Genomic DNA, 16,602 nt, shown 5'->3' with positions numbered 1-16,602 from the left:
GACCTATCTGACACATACACTGACCTATCTGACACATCCACTGACCTATCTGACACATACACTGACCTACTTGACATACACTAACCTACCTGACATACACGACTGACCTACCTGACATACATGACTGACATAAATGACTGACCTACCTGACATATATAACTGACCTACCTGACATACATGACTGACCCGACAGACATACATGACTGACATACATGACTGACCCGACAGACATACATGACTGACATACATGACTGACCTATCTGACATACATGACTGACCTATCTGACATACATGACTGACCTATCTGACATACATGACTGACCTATCTGATATACATGACTGACCTATCTGCTGCTCAGTGCTCATCCTTACCTGTAGTGTCAGAGTACACTCATCCCGGGCCCCGGCATTCACCACCACTTAGACAACCCTGCAGGCACCAGGCAGCCAGAGCCAGGATAGAAGAGTCGCCCGCCCATTTACACAGAGCGAGCAGCTCAGCAGGGATCTCCCAGTCCCAGCGTGGCCGCAGTGTCATTCCTGCCTCCTCCTGGACCCGGCAGCACCTATGATGGATGTCTCACGCTCTCGGCATTGGACGAGTGTGACGTCTGTCATAGGAGCCAGGTCCCGGAGGCGGGACTTTTTGTACGTTACTTGGCTGCGCTGGCGGGAGATCGTTCCCTGTTGGCTCTGGGCTAATAATGCATTTAGGGACTTTGAGACCCGGGACTTTTTGGGGGCATATTCGGGGCTCCAGCCCCCATCAGCCCCCCCTCTGACGCCACTGTTTGCAGGCATGCTGATTCTAGCAGGATTTGCCCAGGCATGTCGCTCAGCGCCGACCGCGTCCAATCGACTAAAGACAGATGGCAGCTGAATTGGCCAGTGGTTGCCTGTACCAACAATAAAGATGATAGCCAATGTCCCTGTAGAGAGCTAATGTAACATAGTCCCGCACAAAGGCACCCACAGGCTGCTTGCGATCACCCTGGGCAACAGTAGACATTCCCGGGCACACTTTACTGTCTTTAAGCAGGAGTTTGGAGCAAAGTTCAGGATTCCTGTAATCCAGTGTGGAATGTCCACGTCATACAAAGCATTCAGATAGCTTTCAGCTAGGCCTGCCTAAATTTACCTGCATTGGCTGTAACAAATATGTATATAAGTCTCATAAAAAGATGTTAGGTTCAGAATTCAGATTTATTCTTGTCCCTCTTGTCTGAATTCTGAACCTAAGGTCTTTTTATAAGACTTATATATTGGAGTATCTTCTAGATCGAGATATCTTCTCCTATCTCTCACTGTATTTGGGGGAGTTTGTGTTAATTTACACACTCTACATTTATACCCACAGTGTACATATGACTCTTTGGAGATTCTCCATTCATGAAGTTTGGCATGAGAATATTTTAAATAGACATCTTACACCTCTCCAAGTCTTGCTTTATCGGACACGCTCATCTGGATATATTCTGTGTATGGTAGGTGCATTAGACACAGAAGGTTAACATGAATATGCACCTATCTAGTATTTTTTACATATATGCATTGCATAATACCAGCAGTATTCCCCTATCCTGACCTACTATATAGACTAGCTAACACCATCTATAGATATTCCTTTCCCTTTTTTGCTACCTATGACTTTTCATAAGTTATTTATCTGCCAGGTGTATGCTCTCACCTTTTTGGAAAGTTCCCTCTTGCAGCTAAAATACACCCTACACACTCTCACATTGGGGCCACCTGTGGGCTGTTCCCTCGCCTCTCCCTGTGGTTTCTGGCCGGGCGGTCAATGTTTCTTAATTGCAATCTGGCTAAGCTTTTTATTTATGTTTTTTTGATCACTCAACAAAGATTATAAATATTATAAGTATACATTTTGATTGTTCTTTCTTTTTTGTCCCTCAAGTAATATACAATATACTTCATGATGCATCACAATGTTGATGCATCAAGTATCTCTGAACACGTATACTTGTATGGGCATATTGTAATGTATATTGTATTTCCTAATACCAATAGGATTTCCTGAGGAAGCTGTAAAGCGAAACGCAAAGTGATCCCTTGGTACCATGATTTCCTGTGGTAGAACCTTCTTTACAGACTTACCACAGACTCCATCATATCCATGGGTAGACCCACAGGTTTTCTTGTGTTCATATAGGACATACATTTGGGACAATATTATGTATTTACATTGGAACATTTTTTCCATGTTCGTTTTTATAATATGGTTTTAACATGATATATAATAAATTTGTATTTTTATTCAATTGAGTGCTCTCTTTTTCATTTGGGTCTACTGGTCGCTACCAATTTAAAGTCCATATTCACCTTTGGTTCTTTTTTTCTGTACTAATATTTGGATGTGGTGCCACATTCTGAGTTATGTCTCAATAATCTCCTTACTGCATACATATTGTACATGCTTTGACTGCATTTTGTAGGCATATTTTGTAAGCTATGAATTGTTTTGTATTGTGTATCCTACAGTTGTATGTGCAGCTTTCCTGTTTAGTAAAGCATTGATACACTACACAAGTCTAAGCTTCCTTGGTTTTACCGCAAGAACCTTTTATTAGACGCAAAGCAAAACATTGGAGGCTCGTGTCCTGGATTTGTGCTGAAATTAAACTGAAGCTGACCTGTTTTCTGTGGTGTGTTTTGTAGCTTGTGCTGAAGAAAAATGCTGCATACACTCTTGAGGAAGAGTATGGCTGCAAAGGTTTCTGGTGTCCAGGAGGACTTGAAGGCGTGCATCTTTCCTATCTGGGCCAGAGATAGTCAGTGGATGTCTGTTACAAAGAAGCTGGCTAGATATGCTTCTCCTTTGAAAAGAGCACTGGGGGGGTGGAGTCTCTGATCTTTTCTCAGATTTTAGTCTCAAAAGTTTGGGTCCAGTAAGGGAGAGATGCGGGCAGTTGCTGTGTTTGGTTTGCACTTCCTGCATGCTCTACATATTGAATCTGAAAAGAGGGAAAAGGCAGAATTAGAAATTTACTGAAGGAGCAGCTTGCAGTGGCATCCAAGTGTTTGGAAGAAACTGCAAGCAAGGTAAAAGATTTAGAAAGTAGGGTAATCAAAGTTAAACCTGCAGTGGCTTCAAAGTGTGTTCAAGCCCCTGTAGGCAGAGCTGAAGATTTGAATGAAGGGTGTGCAGCCCTCATAAACAAGTCTAATGATGCCCTAACAAAGGGCAAAGACCCTAAGCCTGTAAGCAAGAGTAGGACGTGTGCAACTGTTACTTCCCATAAGCGGGAAGCTGGAAATTCAATCAGCTCAAATAGTGATGGCCGAGTTGATAACAAAAGCTTGCCACCACCCTCATCTATAGCTGGCTATCGCAGTAAGCGGCATTAGAAGGCTAAAACAGGTATCAACAAAGTCTGGGGAATGCCCAGGAAAAAAACAAATCCTACTTACCACCAGCTCGCAGACAACCAAATTGACCTGTCTAACAGTATGCGTTAAAAACATTGGTTTAGTCCGCACGCATTTGCAAACGCATGTGTAAGCCACAGAACCTCGTCACAGCACCCTGGTATCTGTGGTCCTAACACTAAAATTTGAGTGTCCCCACAGTGGAGGCACATGCATTCTGATGGATAAATGAGTGCAGGTGGACTGAAGGGGAGCCCACCCCTCCGTAAAGGTACAGGAGCATACCAAACACCCAGCAATAGCACAATGGCTGCAAAGGTGTTGGTGCATTCTTGGAGTTGAGCCAGATGAAAGTAAGGCAAGGCCGATGGTCTACAGGAGACACGTGGACTGATTTACTTAAAGCGGGTATCCCTAGAGAGGAAATAGATGGGATTCCTACACCAGCATTTCTTAAGAAGTGGAAGCAAGTGGTTAGGAATGGTAAATTCAGTCATATTAAAGCAGGGGTCTCAAACTGGCGGCCCTCCAGCTGTTGCAAAACTACAATTCCCATCATGCCTCTGCCTGTGGGAGTCATCCTTGTAACTGTCAGCCTTGCAATGCCTCATGAAACTTGTAGTTTCGCAACAGCTGGAGGGCCGCCAGTTTGAGACCCCTGTATTAAAGGTTTCTGTTGCCATAAAATGGGGCATATTGCTTGAATGTGCCCTGCTGTAAAGACTGGACAACAGCAGGCCTGTGTTTCCAAGACAGCACGGAGAGACATGCAAGTTCATTTGTTCTGCTGGAATTCAATGCCTTTCCGTGAAAGTGTTTCAAGGCAACAGTGGGCACCCTATAATATAGTTTTGCAATTAGAACTTGGGAGATAGAGACATGTGAGCAGTGAGCTATGTTTTTGGCACAGTTGAAAGGAACATATAATCTGCTTTGTTTTTTACTCTTTTTAGGTACTGAGCATCGACAGGTGGATCAAGCAGAGCAGATGATCAGGCTAGACGGGAGGAGGCAGACCAGAAGCGAGCCCGAGGAAGATGTGGATGATTTCCTGATGGTGGCTGAATTGGAGTGGACTTTCATCTGAGCATTTCCTTATGATCAGAAGGACAAGGGAGGAGGACAAGGGACTTACCTCATCTGGAACTCTCTTTGTAAATATTTTATTATATCTTTTCATGTGACAACACTGAAGAAATGACACTTTGCTACAATGTAAAGTAGTGAGTGTACAGCTTGTATAATAGTGTAAATTTGCTGTCCCCTCAAAATAACTCAACACACAGCCATTAATGTCTAAACCACTGGCAACAAAAGTGAGTACACCCCTAAGTGAAAATGTCCAAATTGGGCCCAATTGGCCATTTTTCCCTCCCCGTTGTCATGTGACTCAGTGTTACAAGGTCTCAGGTGTGAATGGGGAGCAGGTGTGTTAAATTTGTTGTACAAGTAGAAGGCGCAAAATTAAAACATAGTTATCACAGAGTTATTGGATGTGCTGCAAAGGCATAGTAATGTATGCATGCAAATGAAAAAGCTTCAAGTCCACAATCAATATAATTGTATAAAAGAAGTCCAAAAAATTAAAACCAGGGGAGAGAAGTGGGGGGGTGTTATGGGGGGCGGGAATGATCCACGCTCACGGCAGTCGTCCAGGGGGAACAGAAACCATGTTCCTAGTGTGCTGAAAAAACAAGGGGAGAAGGAAAGGCGCCTCTGGGTGCAGATTTTTCTTAAAAGGTTTAATAAACAATAAAAGCCAAATGGCAACTCACATGTTAAGAGATGTTAATAGGCATAAAAACAGTGTGGATGTAGTCCCAGCAACGGGGAAATCCTCAGTGTAGTCAGCCCCTGTTTCTTTCAATGGAGGTGCGCTGTGACATCTTCTCCGAACACCGCTGGATGGTGCTCCAGTCATCCGCGGTGGAGAGTGTGCCAATACGAGGTGTGGAGCGCAAGCTGGTAACCAGGCGAAGGGGGGTGACGTCACTGGAGTGCGACGCGTTTCCTGAGTGTGCAGGCTGTGAATGACGTGATGGCCGCGCTCCTTCTTCAAAGCAGATTGGCGGGGACTGTATCGGGTGGAAGATATAGGGGAGGAAGGGGGAGTGGCCAATGTGCGGGAGGCGCTGTGATTGTATGCAACGCAGGTGAAAGGAGACACGGAGCAAAACAAGCACGGCCAAGAGATGTTGATAGTAGCATGAATAAAAACAAAACATCATTGCAAAACAGATGAAAAAAACAATTACTGGTGGAGAATGCATATTGTGAAAGACAAGATGTTAAGATAAATGTTACATATGGAAAAAACATAGCTGAGAGAAGATGGTAAATGACCTTGTGTATACTAAAGGGGGAAAAAGAAGGGAGATGTTACTGGTTACTGTCATGTACATGTTGCATGGTGGGTGACATGGGGTGTATGGTGGTGTGTACAGTAAGTACTGAAAAAGGTTAGTGATGGTGAATGTAAATGAATGGATTAAAAAATCAGATAGATTTGGATCGATGGATGAGATGGGTCGATGGATGTAAATAAGTGGGAAAGGGGAGGGGATGACTGGATGAAAGAGGGAAAAAAATGGGAAAAAAATGGGGCCGAAAAGGTATATTATGTACTGGAAGGATGGGACTGTGGGCAGTATACATGGGCTGGGGTAGGTGTATTGCAGTTTATATGTATATAAATAAGCACAAGCAAGGGGAGTGGTATACGTATCCTGCCTGCGTGTATGTATATGGGTATGTAAATAGTGGTCATGGCAGGAATGGGGGACAAGGGGACTGGGGGGCTGGGAAGGGGGAAAGGGAGAAATGGAAGGGAGAAGGGGGAGGGGGGAAGGAAGGGGGTGAGACAGTGGGGGGGTGGGGGGGGAGGGACAAGGGGGGGGGAAGGGGGGGAAAGGGAGGGGTGTAGGTAATACTTACAGATACCCGCCACCCCCATAAAGGGAAGAGAATGAGCCAACCTGGAGGATATATTTAAAATGTAGATTAAAAGTCATGTGGGAAGAAGGGGGGGGGGAATATAAATATGAAATTATTATGAAAAGGTAAGATAAACGGGGATGAATATATTAGCAGGGATGAATATAATAGCAGTATGGAGATGAAATAAGCAAATATAGACAATAAAATGTGGTGATTAAGTAGAAACAATGTATAGAGGTGCATAATGGTAGTTAGAGAATGGTGGCCAGTTCTTTACATTCGTTAATATCCCCTGGCGAGAGGGCGTCTAAAGTGTAAATCCAATAGGTCTCTTGGGCACAACGTTTTTTGAAGCGTTTAGCCATCTAGAGAAATCTGGGGATTTGTTCTATGACCCACACCTTTAGACCAATGGTAGATCCATGGTGGGCCATAGCGAAATGTCTGGGGACGCTGTGTGGATCTGTCTCTCCCTCAATAAGCCTTCTGTGTTCACCGAAGCGCTGTCTTAGGGCCCGAATAGTTCGGCCAACATAGATTAGGCCACATGGACAAGTGAGGCCATACACGACATAATCCGATGAACAGTTATAGAATTCCTTAAGGGGATAAGTATTTCCTTTGGTAGAGAAAGATTTCTGGCCATGCTCCACAATTTTGCATGTTTTGCAGAGTTTTTTTACGGCACTGATACATTCCTGTAATGGGTATCAGGGTGAGTACTGAAGAGGAAAGTGGAGTTGTTTTCATTTTGCTGGGTGCAATTTTATTCTTGAGGTTGGGAGCCCTACGATATGTAACATGAGAGTGTGGAGGAAGGATAGTTTTTAAATGAGGGTCTTGCTGTAGGATGCCCCAGTTTTTGAAAAATATCTTCTCTATCTTTTTGTACTTGGAGTGGTAGGTGGTGATGAACCTGCTTGAACAGTCTCTGGGTGGTAAATATGTCTTGGTGGGTTTTTCACAGAGGTGTAGTTGGTAAGCTTCTTCCACTAATTTCTCAGGGTATTGTTTCTCCAAAAATTTGTTTTTCAGATTGGCACTGAGTTGGATATAGTCGGCGTCCCTTGTGCAATTTTGTCTTAGGCGGCAAAATTGACCCTTAGGAATGTTATGGATCCATTTTGGGTAATGGCAACTATTGAAATGTAAGTACGAGTTGCCCGCTGTAGGTTTTGTATAGTTTTTGGCATATATATCATGCCCGTCATGTCCGAGCTCCAGATCCAGAAGGCTAATGCTGTTGGATTACTTTCATATGTGAAAGACAGTCCCTATGGATTGTTATTACAATGCTTGACGAACGAAGTAATGAGATCAGGTGTGCCATCCCAGATGATGATAAGGTCATCTATATACCTTCCAAAAAATACGATGTTGGCTAAAAACGGGTTATTATCGTGAATGTATTGGTTCTCCCAAAATCCCATGGCCAAATTGGCATAGGAGGGGGCGAAGTTGACGCCCATTGCGGTACCTTGTAGCTGTAGACAGAAGTCTCCATTGAAGGTGAAGTAGTTGTGTGTTAGACAAAATTTTGTGGCCTCTACGAGGAAGGCTGCTTGACGAGTGTTGATGAGAGGGTCCATGGCCAGGAATTGTTCTAGAGCCATCATGCTGAAGGTGTGGGGGATTGAGGTATATAAGGAGCTTATGTCTAGTGATAACCGTAAATGGGCTCCCATTTGTAGGGTGAAAGGAGTTCCAAAAGGTGCGTTCCATCGCGGATATAGGACTGAAGTTGGAGGACTATTGGCTGTAGGAATTGGTCTACATATAGACTAAAACCTGAGGTGACACTATCCATGGAGGCCACGATAGGTCTGCTGGGGGGGGTGTGAAGGGTTTCTGTGAATCTTGGGCAAATGGTAGAAGTAGGGTATGGAATAAAAAGGTTTGCGTAAAAGTGAGCTTTTAGCTTTGGAGATTATACCATCTTTTAGGGCAGTCGAGATAAGAATATCAGCTTCTTTGGCAAATTCACTGGTGGGATCCTTCTTTAGTTTAGTGTATGTGGCTTGGTCTGACAGAAGTCTATCCGCCTCCTCAATGTAGTCCACTTTGTTTTGAAGTATGACACCCCCTCCTTTGTCGGCGGTTTTGATTATCAAATCTTCGGCATGCATGGGTGTATTGAGAGCTCTGATTTTGCAGGGCAAAAGGGTGTGGGGTTTGGATGCAGACATGGAATTGCATAATTTAACTAGATCTGCAAAAACCACTCCGTAGAAGCTTTCTAGGTATGGTCCTTTAGAATTGGTAGGAAAAAATACAGATTTAAGTTTAAGAGTGGAATGGATAATGGGAGGGGAAGTGGCTAGATGTTGTTAAGTAATCTTAAGGTGTCTTCATCAGAAGAGATGATATCCAGATTGTCACAGTTGTAGTTCTCTGAGATGCATTCAGATTCATTCAGTGGAGAAGCGGATGGAGAGCTGGTGATGGTTTTTAGCAGGGATGCTATTTTTTTCTTTTTCATGTTTTATGTGGAAGTGTCTCTTGAGGGTTAGGTTTCTTATGTAGCTGTTAAGGTCCTTGAACAGCAGAAAGGGATTGGGTCTATTGGCAGGGGCAAAATTGAGGCCGCGACTAAGCAAGGAGGTATCTGCGGAAGATAAAGTGTAGTTGAAGATTTTTACCGTTTTTGGAGTTATTGGGCATTTTGATGGTTGTCTGGTTTGTCCCCCTCTGTAGCCTCTCCTGTGAACTTTCTTTTTCGTGATACTGTGGCTGGAAGAGGACTGGGTGCTAAAAAAAACCCCTGGGTGGTTGGTGGAAGATGATACGCGGTTGATGGGGTTATTTGGTCCTGGATCACTGGATGGAGGATTATGGGGACCAGAGCGGGATGGCGATAGTGTGCTAGCGATGGTGATATCCGGGGTGGGGGTGGACTGGTAGAGACTGTTGTAGCTACTGGATGGAATAGTAGCTGTGTGGGTGGCGGGGTGGTCTGGAAGACATATGAGTGCTGCCAGTATTGCTGCAGAGGTTGAAGGGGTGGGGGTCAGCCCGTCAATGCTCAGGCCATACGCCGCACACTCCATCAAATTGGTCTGCATGGCTATCGTCCCAGAAGGGAGCTTCTTCTAAAGATGATGCACAAGAAAGCCCACAAAGTTTGCTGAAGACAAGAAGACTAAGGACATGGATTACTAGAACCATGTCCTGTGGTCTGATGAGATTAAGATAAACTTATTTGGTTGTCAAGAGTTTGTGGTGGCAACCAGGTGAGGAGTACAAAGACAAGTGTGTCTTGCCTACAGTCAAGCATGATGGTGGAAGTGTCATGGTCTGGGGCTGCATGAGTGCTGCTGGCACTGGGGAGCTACAGTTCATTGAGGGAAACAACATGTACTGTGACAAACTGAAGCAGAGCATGATCCCCTCCCTTCAGAGACTGGGCCGCAGGGCAGTATTCCAACATGATAATGACCCCAAACATACCTCCAAGATGATCACTGCTTTGCTAAAGAAGCTGAGGGTAAAGGTGGTGGACTGGCCAAGCATGTCTCCAGACCTAAGCCCTATTGAGCATCTGTGGGGCATTTTCAAACGGAAGGTGGGTGAGCACAAGTCTTTAACATCCACCAGCTCAGTGATGTCATCATGGAGAAGTGGAAGAGGACTCCAGTGGCAATCAGTGAACCTCTGGTGAACTCCATGCCCAAGAGGGTTAAGACAGTGCTGGAAAATAATGGTGGTCACACAAAATATTGACATTTTGGGCCCAATTTGGACATTTTCACTTAGGGGTGTACTCACTTTTGTTGCCAGCGGTTTAGACATTAATAGCAGTGTGTTGAGTTATTTTGAGGGGACAGCAAATTTACACTGTTATACAAGCTGTAAACTCACTACTTTACATTGTAGCAAAGTGTTATTTCTTCGGTGTTGTCACATGAAAAGATAGAATAAAATATTTACAAAAATGCGAGTGGTGTACTCACTTTTATGAGATACTGTACATATAAAATCATCACAGATTCATGGAAACAATAATGTGCATCTTAGCAAATGGCTGGGTCTCCCACAGAGGGTTAATAGTGTGTTGGTTTTTGGTTATTATTTTAGGGGTGTGCTTTATCTGCCACCCTTTATTTATTCTCCTTCACTTTTGCCAGTTATCAGGGGAACACTCTGCGTATCTGGGTATCATACAGACGTGTGGGGTGTCCCCCCTTGTGGGCAGTTTTCCGTTATACCACGGTTGGCGTTGTCATGCACATGGTTGGCACCATTATTTGACCATTCTTTGTCTGGGTCCCCCTTCTTCCCCTTTCTCCCCTCGGGAGAGTGGTGGGATAGCTCTCCTCTGTCCCACTTCTGTCCCCATTTACCATTTCGGATTTAGTGGGTTCCCCCATCTCACAGGTTTCCTCTTTGTGGAGCTTCCCTTTGCCCTAGTTTTGTTTGAGGATGTTTGCTGATGTGCCCTGGTTTGTTTACCCCGGATTGGTGTCAATCAGTACACCTCTATCTCATACTATTCCATCCAGTGCTTTGATTTGGGAATTAGCCTTCCTCTATGGATTTCTGCCTATTGACAAATTTTCCAAGATGGTGACTAGGGATTTGACGGGATTTTATATTTTGTCTACAGATGAGGCTCTCCCCCTATTTGGGAGCCTGAATGCACCTTGACTGCACCATCTGGAAATCTCTATCTTTTCTAGATTTGGTAGCTGATTGTTGGAAACTTTTTTCCTCATCACATATCTGCTAGATGATACCACGATCTGTATTCTGGGCATATCTGCAGTTATTGATTTAAAGTAACCCACTATCTGTTCCTATAATATTTTTTTATGTTTTGTTTGTTCCTCGTTTTTGATACATATAATTTTTGCAATGATACAGGAGGGCCTCTTCCCTTATTGCTGTATTATTCTATATTTTTTTTCTTTAGAAATTACCGTATTTATCGGCGTATAACACGCACATTCATTTTAATAGGGAAGTTTCAGGAAAAAAACTTAAATTTTAAATAAGGAACTTTGAAGCAAAATAAGGGTCAATGCAGTCTGATCAATGCTATTCTGCAGCCTAACAAGTGCCATCAATGCAGCCTCATCAGTGCACATCAATGCAGCAGCCTCATCATTGCCATAAATGCAGCAGCCTGACCATTGCCATTATTGCAGCAGCCTCACCATTGCCATCAATGCAGCAGCCTCACCATTGCCATCAATGCAGCAGCCTCATCATTGCCATCAATGCAGCAGCCTCACCATTGCCATCACTGCAGCCTGATCGATGCCCATCTGCAGCCTAGAGGGGACAGGGAGTGGGGCGGGACAAGCGCGGACAGATTACATACAGTGAGAATCTCCTATGATAGACAGAACAGTGGTCCAATTGCGGCCCAGGAGACGGGGCTTCCTATTACAGAGGCCGCCAAGTAAACAGGAGATTCTCACTGCATGTAATCTGACGGTGCTTGTCCTGCCCCCCCGTCCCCCCTGAGGCAGCTAAAGTTGAAGTATTGGCATATAACACGCACACGCTCTTTGCACTCGATATTCAGGGTGAAGAAGTGCGTGTTATATGCCAATAAATACAGTATTTTTATATTTTTCTGGTGCTCACTAGGGATGGGCTTTATGTTCAGGTCGAACATGAGTTCGACTCGAACATTGGCTGTTCGCCAGTTCGCTGAACAGCGAACAATTTGGGGTGTTTGCAGCAAATTCTAAAGCCGCGGAACACCCTTTAAAAGTCTATGGGAGAAATCAGAAGTGCTAATTTTAAAGGCTTATATGCATGGTATTGTCATAAAAAGTGTTTGGGGACCTGGGTCCTGCCCTAGGGAACATGTATGCAAAAAGAAGTTTTAAAAACGGCCGTTTTTTCAGGAGCAGTGATTTTAATAATGCTTAAAGTGAAACAATAAAAGTGTAATATTCCTTTAAATTTCGTACCTGGGGGGTTGTCTATAGTATGCCTGTAAAGGGGCGCATGTTTTCCGTGTTTAGAACAGTCTGAAAGCAAAATGACATTTCAAAGGAAAAAAAGTAATTTAAAACTACTCGCGGCTATTAATGAATTGTCGGTCCGACAATACACATAAAGGTTAATTGATAAAAACGCCATGGGATTTCCCCACAGGGGAACCCCGAACCACAATAAAAAAAAAATGCGTGGGGGTCCCCCTAAATTCCATACCAGGTCCTTCAGGTCTGGTATGGATATTAAGGGGAACCCCGCGGCAAAATTTTTTTTTAAAATGGCGTGGAGGTCCCCCTCAAAATCTATAAGGGGAACCCCGTGCCAAAATTTTTTAAAAAATGGCGTGGGATCCCCCCAAAAATCCATACCAGACCCTTATCCGAGCACGCAACCTGACAGGCCACAGGAAAAAGAGGGGGGACAAGAGAGCACCCCCCCTCCTGAACCGTACCAGGCCACATGCCCTCAACATTGGGAGGGTGCTTTGAGGTAGCCCCTCAAAGCACCTTGTCCCCATGTTGATGGGGAGAAGGGCCTCATCCCCACAACCCTTGGCCGGTGGTTGTGGGGGTCTGCGGGCAGGGGGCTTATCGGAATCTGGAAGCCCCCTTTAACAAGGAGACGCCCAGATCCCGCCCCCCCCCGTGTGAATTGGTAATGGGGTACAAATGTACCCCTACCATTTCACAAAAAAGTGTCAAAAAGGTTAAAAAACCCAAGAGACAGTTTTTGACAAGTCCTTTATTAATTTCTTCTTCTTTCATCTTCTTTTTTCTGGTCTTCCTTCGGTGTTCTTCTTCTTCCTCCATCTTCTTCTTCATCTTCTTCTTCTCCATCTTCTTCTTCCTCCGCTCTTCTTCTTCATCCATCCCGCCCCTGCAAGCTAATTGGTCTTTTTAAACCTGCCAAATTCACTCTAAATCCCCGCCTGCCAAATTGGCTTGCAGCCATCAGTATAAAAGAAAATCTTGCTTCACTATTGGGCATACTTTATAAAGGAGGCCCCCTTTACTTACCTATGCCTGTTTGTTTTGGTCCTAGGAGCCCATAGATGCAGACGTCTTCACATCCCTTTGGCAGGTCCGGAATCTCGTGCATGACAGCTGCTTGCTGATTCTCTTGTTGCGCTCCACTCAGCTCTCCTTTGTTCCAAGCTAAAGCAGAATGTTTACTTGAATGTAAGTGTTTACCTATGTTGTGCAATAAATGGATATATGCCTTTATTAACATGTGCGCTGTGGCCACTTTCATGTTTTCTGCATGACCACACCTACCATGCCTAAGAACCAGCACCCTGAAGTGAAATGTCAGCTCTCCCTAATGTCAGAGGGGTTATACTTTAGTATTTAGTAGAGATATATTCTTCAACCAGTAGATGGAAGTGTTTAAAAGTGCAGCTGCTTGCATGATATGCTCTATATCTTTTCCCTGAATAAAGCTTTTTTTTTTCCTGTCTGCAGCAAAGCCCATGTGGACTATGCACTGTTTGTTCTGTAGGGCTATATACAAAATTTCTAACAGTTTCCTACTTGGTTTCCTACTATGGCCTCAGATCCTGAAACACTGCCTGCATACCAACTTTCCGGGTGGGTGTGCACAAATCAATCTGACATTATAGGTGAGTTCCTTGCAGACCCTGCCTCTAAATATGCAAGGGTGCCCACTTTACGGATTCCTCCTACCCAAACCCCACCTCTAAATATGCCAGGACTGTCCACTCATTGCCCCAATTCTGACAACTGATATCTTTTTCAGTTAGGGTGGTGGAACATTGCACTCCAAGTTTGATGAACATTCCAAATCAAATGTTGGTAGGTCTCTATTGCCCTGTGAAGCCTCAATGGGGTCCCTGGTAAAGTCAACTTGTACTCTGATACCCCTAACTAAAATCCAGTGGGACCAATTGCCTTCAGAAGTCACCTAATTAGTAAATAGAGTCCACCTGTGTGTAATTTAATCTCAGTACAAATACAGCTGTTCTGTGAAGTCCTCAGAGGTTTGTTAGAGAACCTTAGTGAACAAACAGCATCATGAAGGCCAAGGAACACACCAGACAGGTCAGGCATAAAGTTGTGGAGAAGATTAAAGCAGGGTTAGGTTATAAAAAAATATCCCAAGCTTTGAACATCTCATTGAGCACTGTTCAGCCCATCATCTGAAAATGGAAAGAGTATGGCACAACTGCAAACTTACCAAGACATGGCCGTGCACCTAAACTGACAGGATGGGCAAGGAGAGCATTAATCAGAGAAGCAGCCAAGAGGCCCATGGTAACTCTGCAGGAGCTGCAGAGATCCACAGCTCAGGTGGGAAAATCTGCCCACAGGACAACTATTAGTCGTGCACTCCACAAATATGGCCTTTATGGAAGAGTGGCAAGAAGAAAGCCACTGTTGAAAGAAAGCCAAAATAAGTCCCATTTGCAGTTTGCGAGAAGCCATGTGGGGGACACAGCAAACATGTGGAACAAGGTGCTCTGGTCAGATGAGACAAAAATGTAACTTTTTGGCCTAAAAGCAAAACGCTAGGTGGGGCGGAAAACACTGCACATTACCCTGAGCACATCATCCCCACTGTGAAACATGGTGGTGGCAGCATCATGTTGTGGGGATGCTTTTCTTCAGCAGGGACAGGGAAGCTGGTCAGAGTTGATGGGAAGATGGATAGAGCCAAATACAGGGCGATCTTAGAAGAAAACCTGTGGAAAATTTCAAGGGGTGTGAATACTTTTTCAAGGCACTGTACAAACACGCTTTATCGAGGGCTTGTTCCACTTGTACAATAAATCTGAGCCCTGATGAGGGGGGATCCAAAATACACTGGCTGTTAACACTTGATAGAACATTTTATTGTGACACTTCATATCTGGGATGATCCCTGTGGCTTAGTGTTCTCAAGAAATTAAAACTTGACCAATGCTCTAACCCTGGAGTTGAGTTTTGCTTGGCGTTGGGTTTTAAGGTGAATGCATTTAGGGCTCTATTCATAAAGGTTTACATTTTCTCCACTTTTAATGGGAAATTGCATTTCTGATGGTTCCATTTACTTACAAAGTTGCTCTGGGCAATGTGTCTTTTAATTTTACAACCAAAGTACTGTGAATGGATTCAGCCATGCACTGAAGACTTACTTTATTGCATCTCTTGAAACCAGGTGATGTGATATTTCCAGTGGAGGGAATTTGGAGGAAGAGCTTTCCTCAATGTGGCTTCACAGGTTTTTTTTAATTCCAGTCCTTTTATATTTTGTTCTGATGTTGCAGTGTGTTTCTCTACTTTTCACCTTTTGTTTACATTTCATTAAATGATAGACCTTTATGTTTAAAACTTTTACAATAAAGAAAAAGGGTAGCAAATTGGACAAAATGAATAAAACAAAAAATATTTATTCAGCAGAACTGTATGAAGAGGCTCTTCAAATCTCCCCCTCCCCATCTACACCTCCCATGATGAACTTTTCTGGTCTGTGGCCATCTTGTTACATGTTGGGAAAATGTCAGATATACCCTCAGAAAGTGGCAATATTTACTCTTCGTAACTTTGAGGATGTGGAGGATTATGGAACCTAAGACAGATCTGAGAATTATTGCTCCTGTTTAATGGAGGTAACACTATGGAAGATTTTAGGAATACAGCTCAGACTTTACTAGGAACTATTGAGTTTTTCAGATAGACAGACCAACACTGTGCAGATTTTGCAGCATTCAGTTACCAGCATGTAGACCTGACCTTAGAAAGGATGTTGCAATTGTTTTATTACGAACAAAAACACACAACTATTTACACTATTAGGGCAGTTTATTTTTTACCACCACTAAGCTGTGTGCAGCTTCTGGGATTGTGCACCCATCCCTACGTACCTGTTAAACCCAGCTGTGCAGTGATCTGTACAGCCAATTTATGTACCCTATCACTATCTATGGGCTATCTGCATGCAGTTCAGTGGCAGTAAAAATATAAAACAAACAGCTCTGCGTGTTGCCCGGGACTAAGCGCCCATATGAATGAGCCCTTACTAATACTAAACTTAAGGTACATGTCAGGGCAAAATATATGCACATTTCTCCATGTTTTGCAGAAAAATTCCCACTGGTCAGCCAAAAATCCAGTAAGCTTCTAACTTCCTGTTTGGTTCTGTCAGCACTGCCTGCTTGACTAGAGAACTCCACCAATTTGCCCAACCCTTCTCTGTTCCCCTCTGAATGCATTCTCTATACTGATTTCTTTCCCAGAAAAACAATACTGCTGCCTTGACTCTTAAGAGCCTTTGCACACACTGTATGAAAAGGAAAGGCTTTTGGGAGATGTTGTTCTGGGGCTGGAATTATGT

The sequence above is a fragment of the Aquarana catesbeiana genome, linkage group LG03 (genome assembly GCF_042186555.1).
Source record: "Aquarana catesbeiana isolate 2022-GZ linkage group LG03, ASM4218655v1, whole genome shotgun sequence".
Taxonomy (NCBI): Eukaryota; Metazoa; Chordata; class Amphibia; order Anura; family Ranidae; genus Aquarana; species Aquarana catesbeiana.
This window is presented reverse-complemented; position numbering follows the sequence as displayed.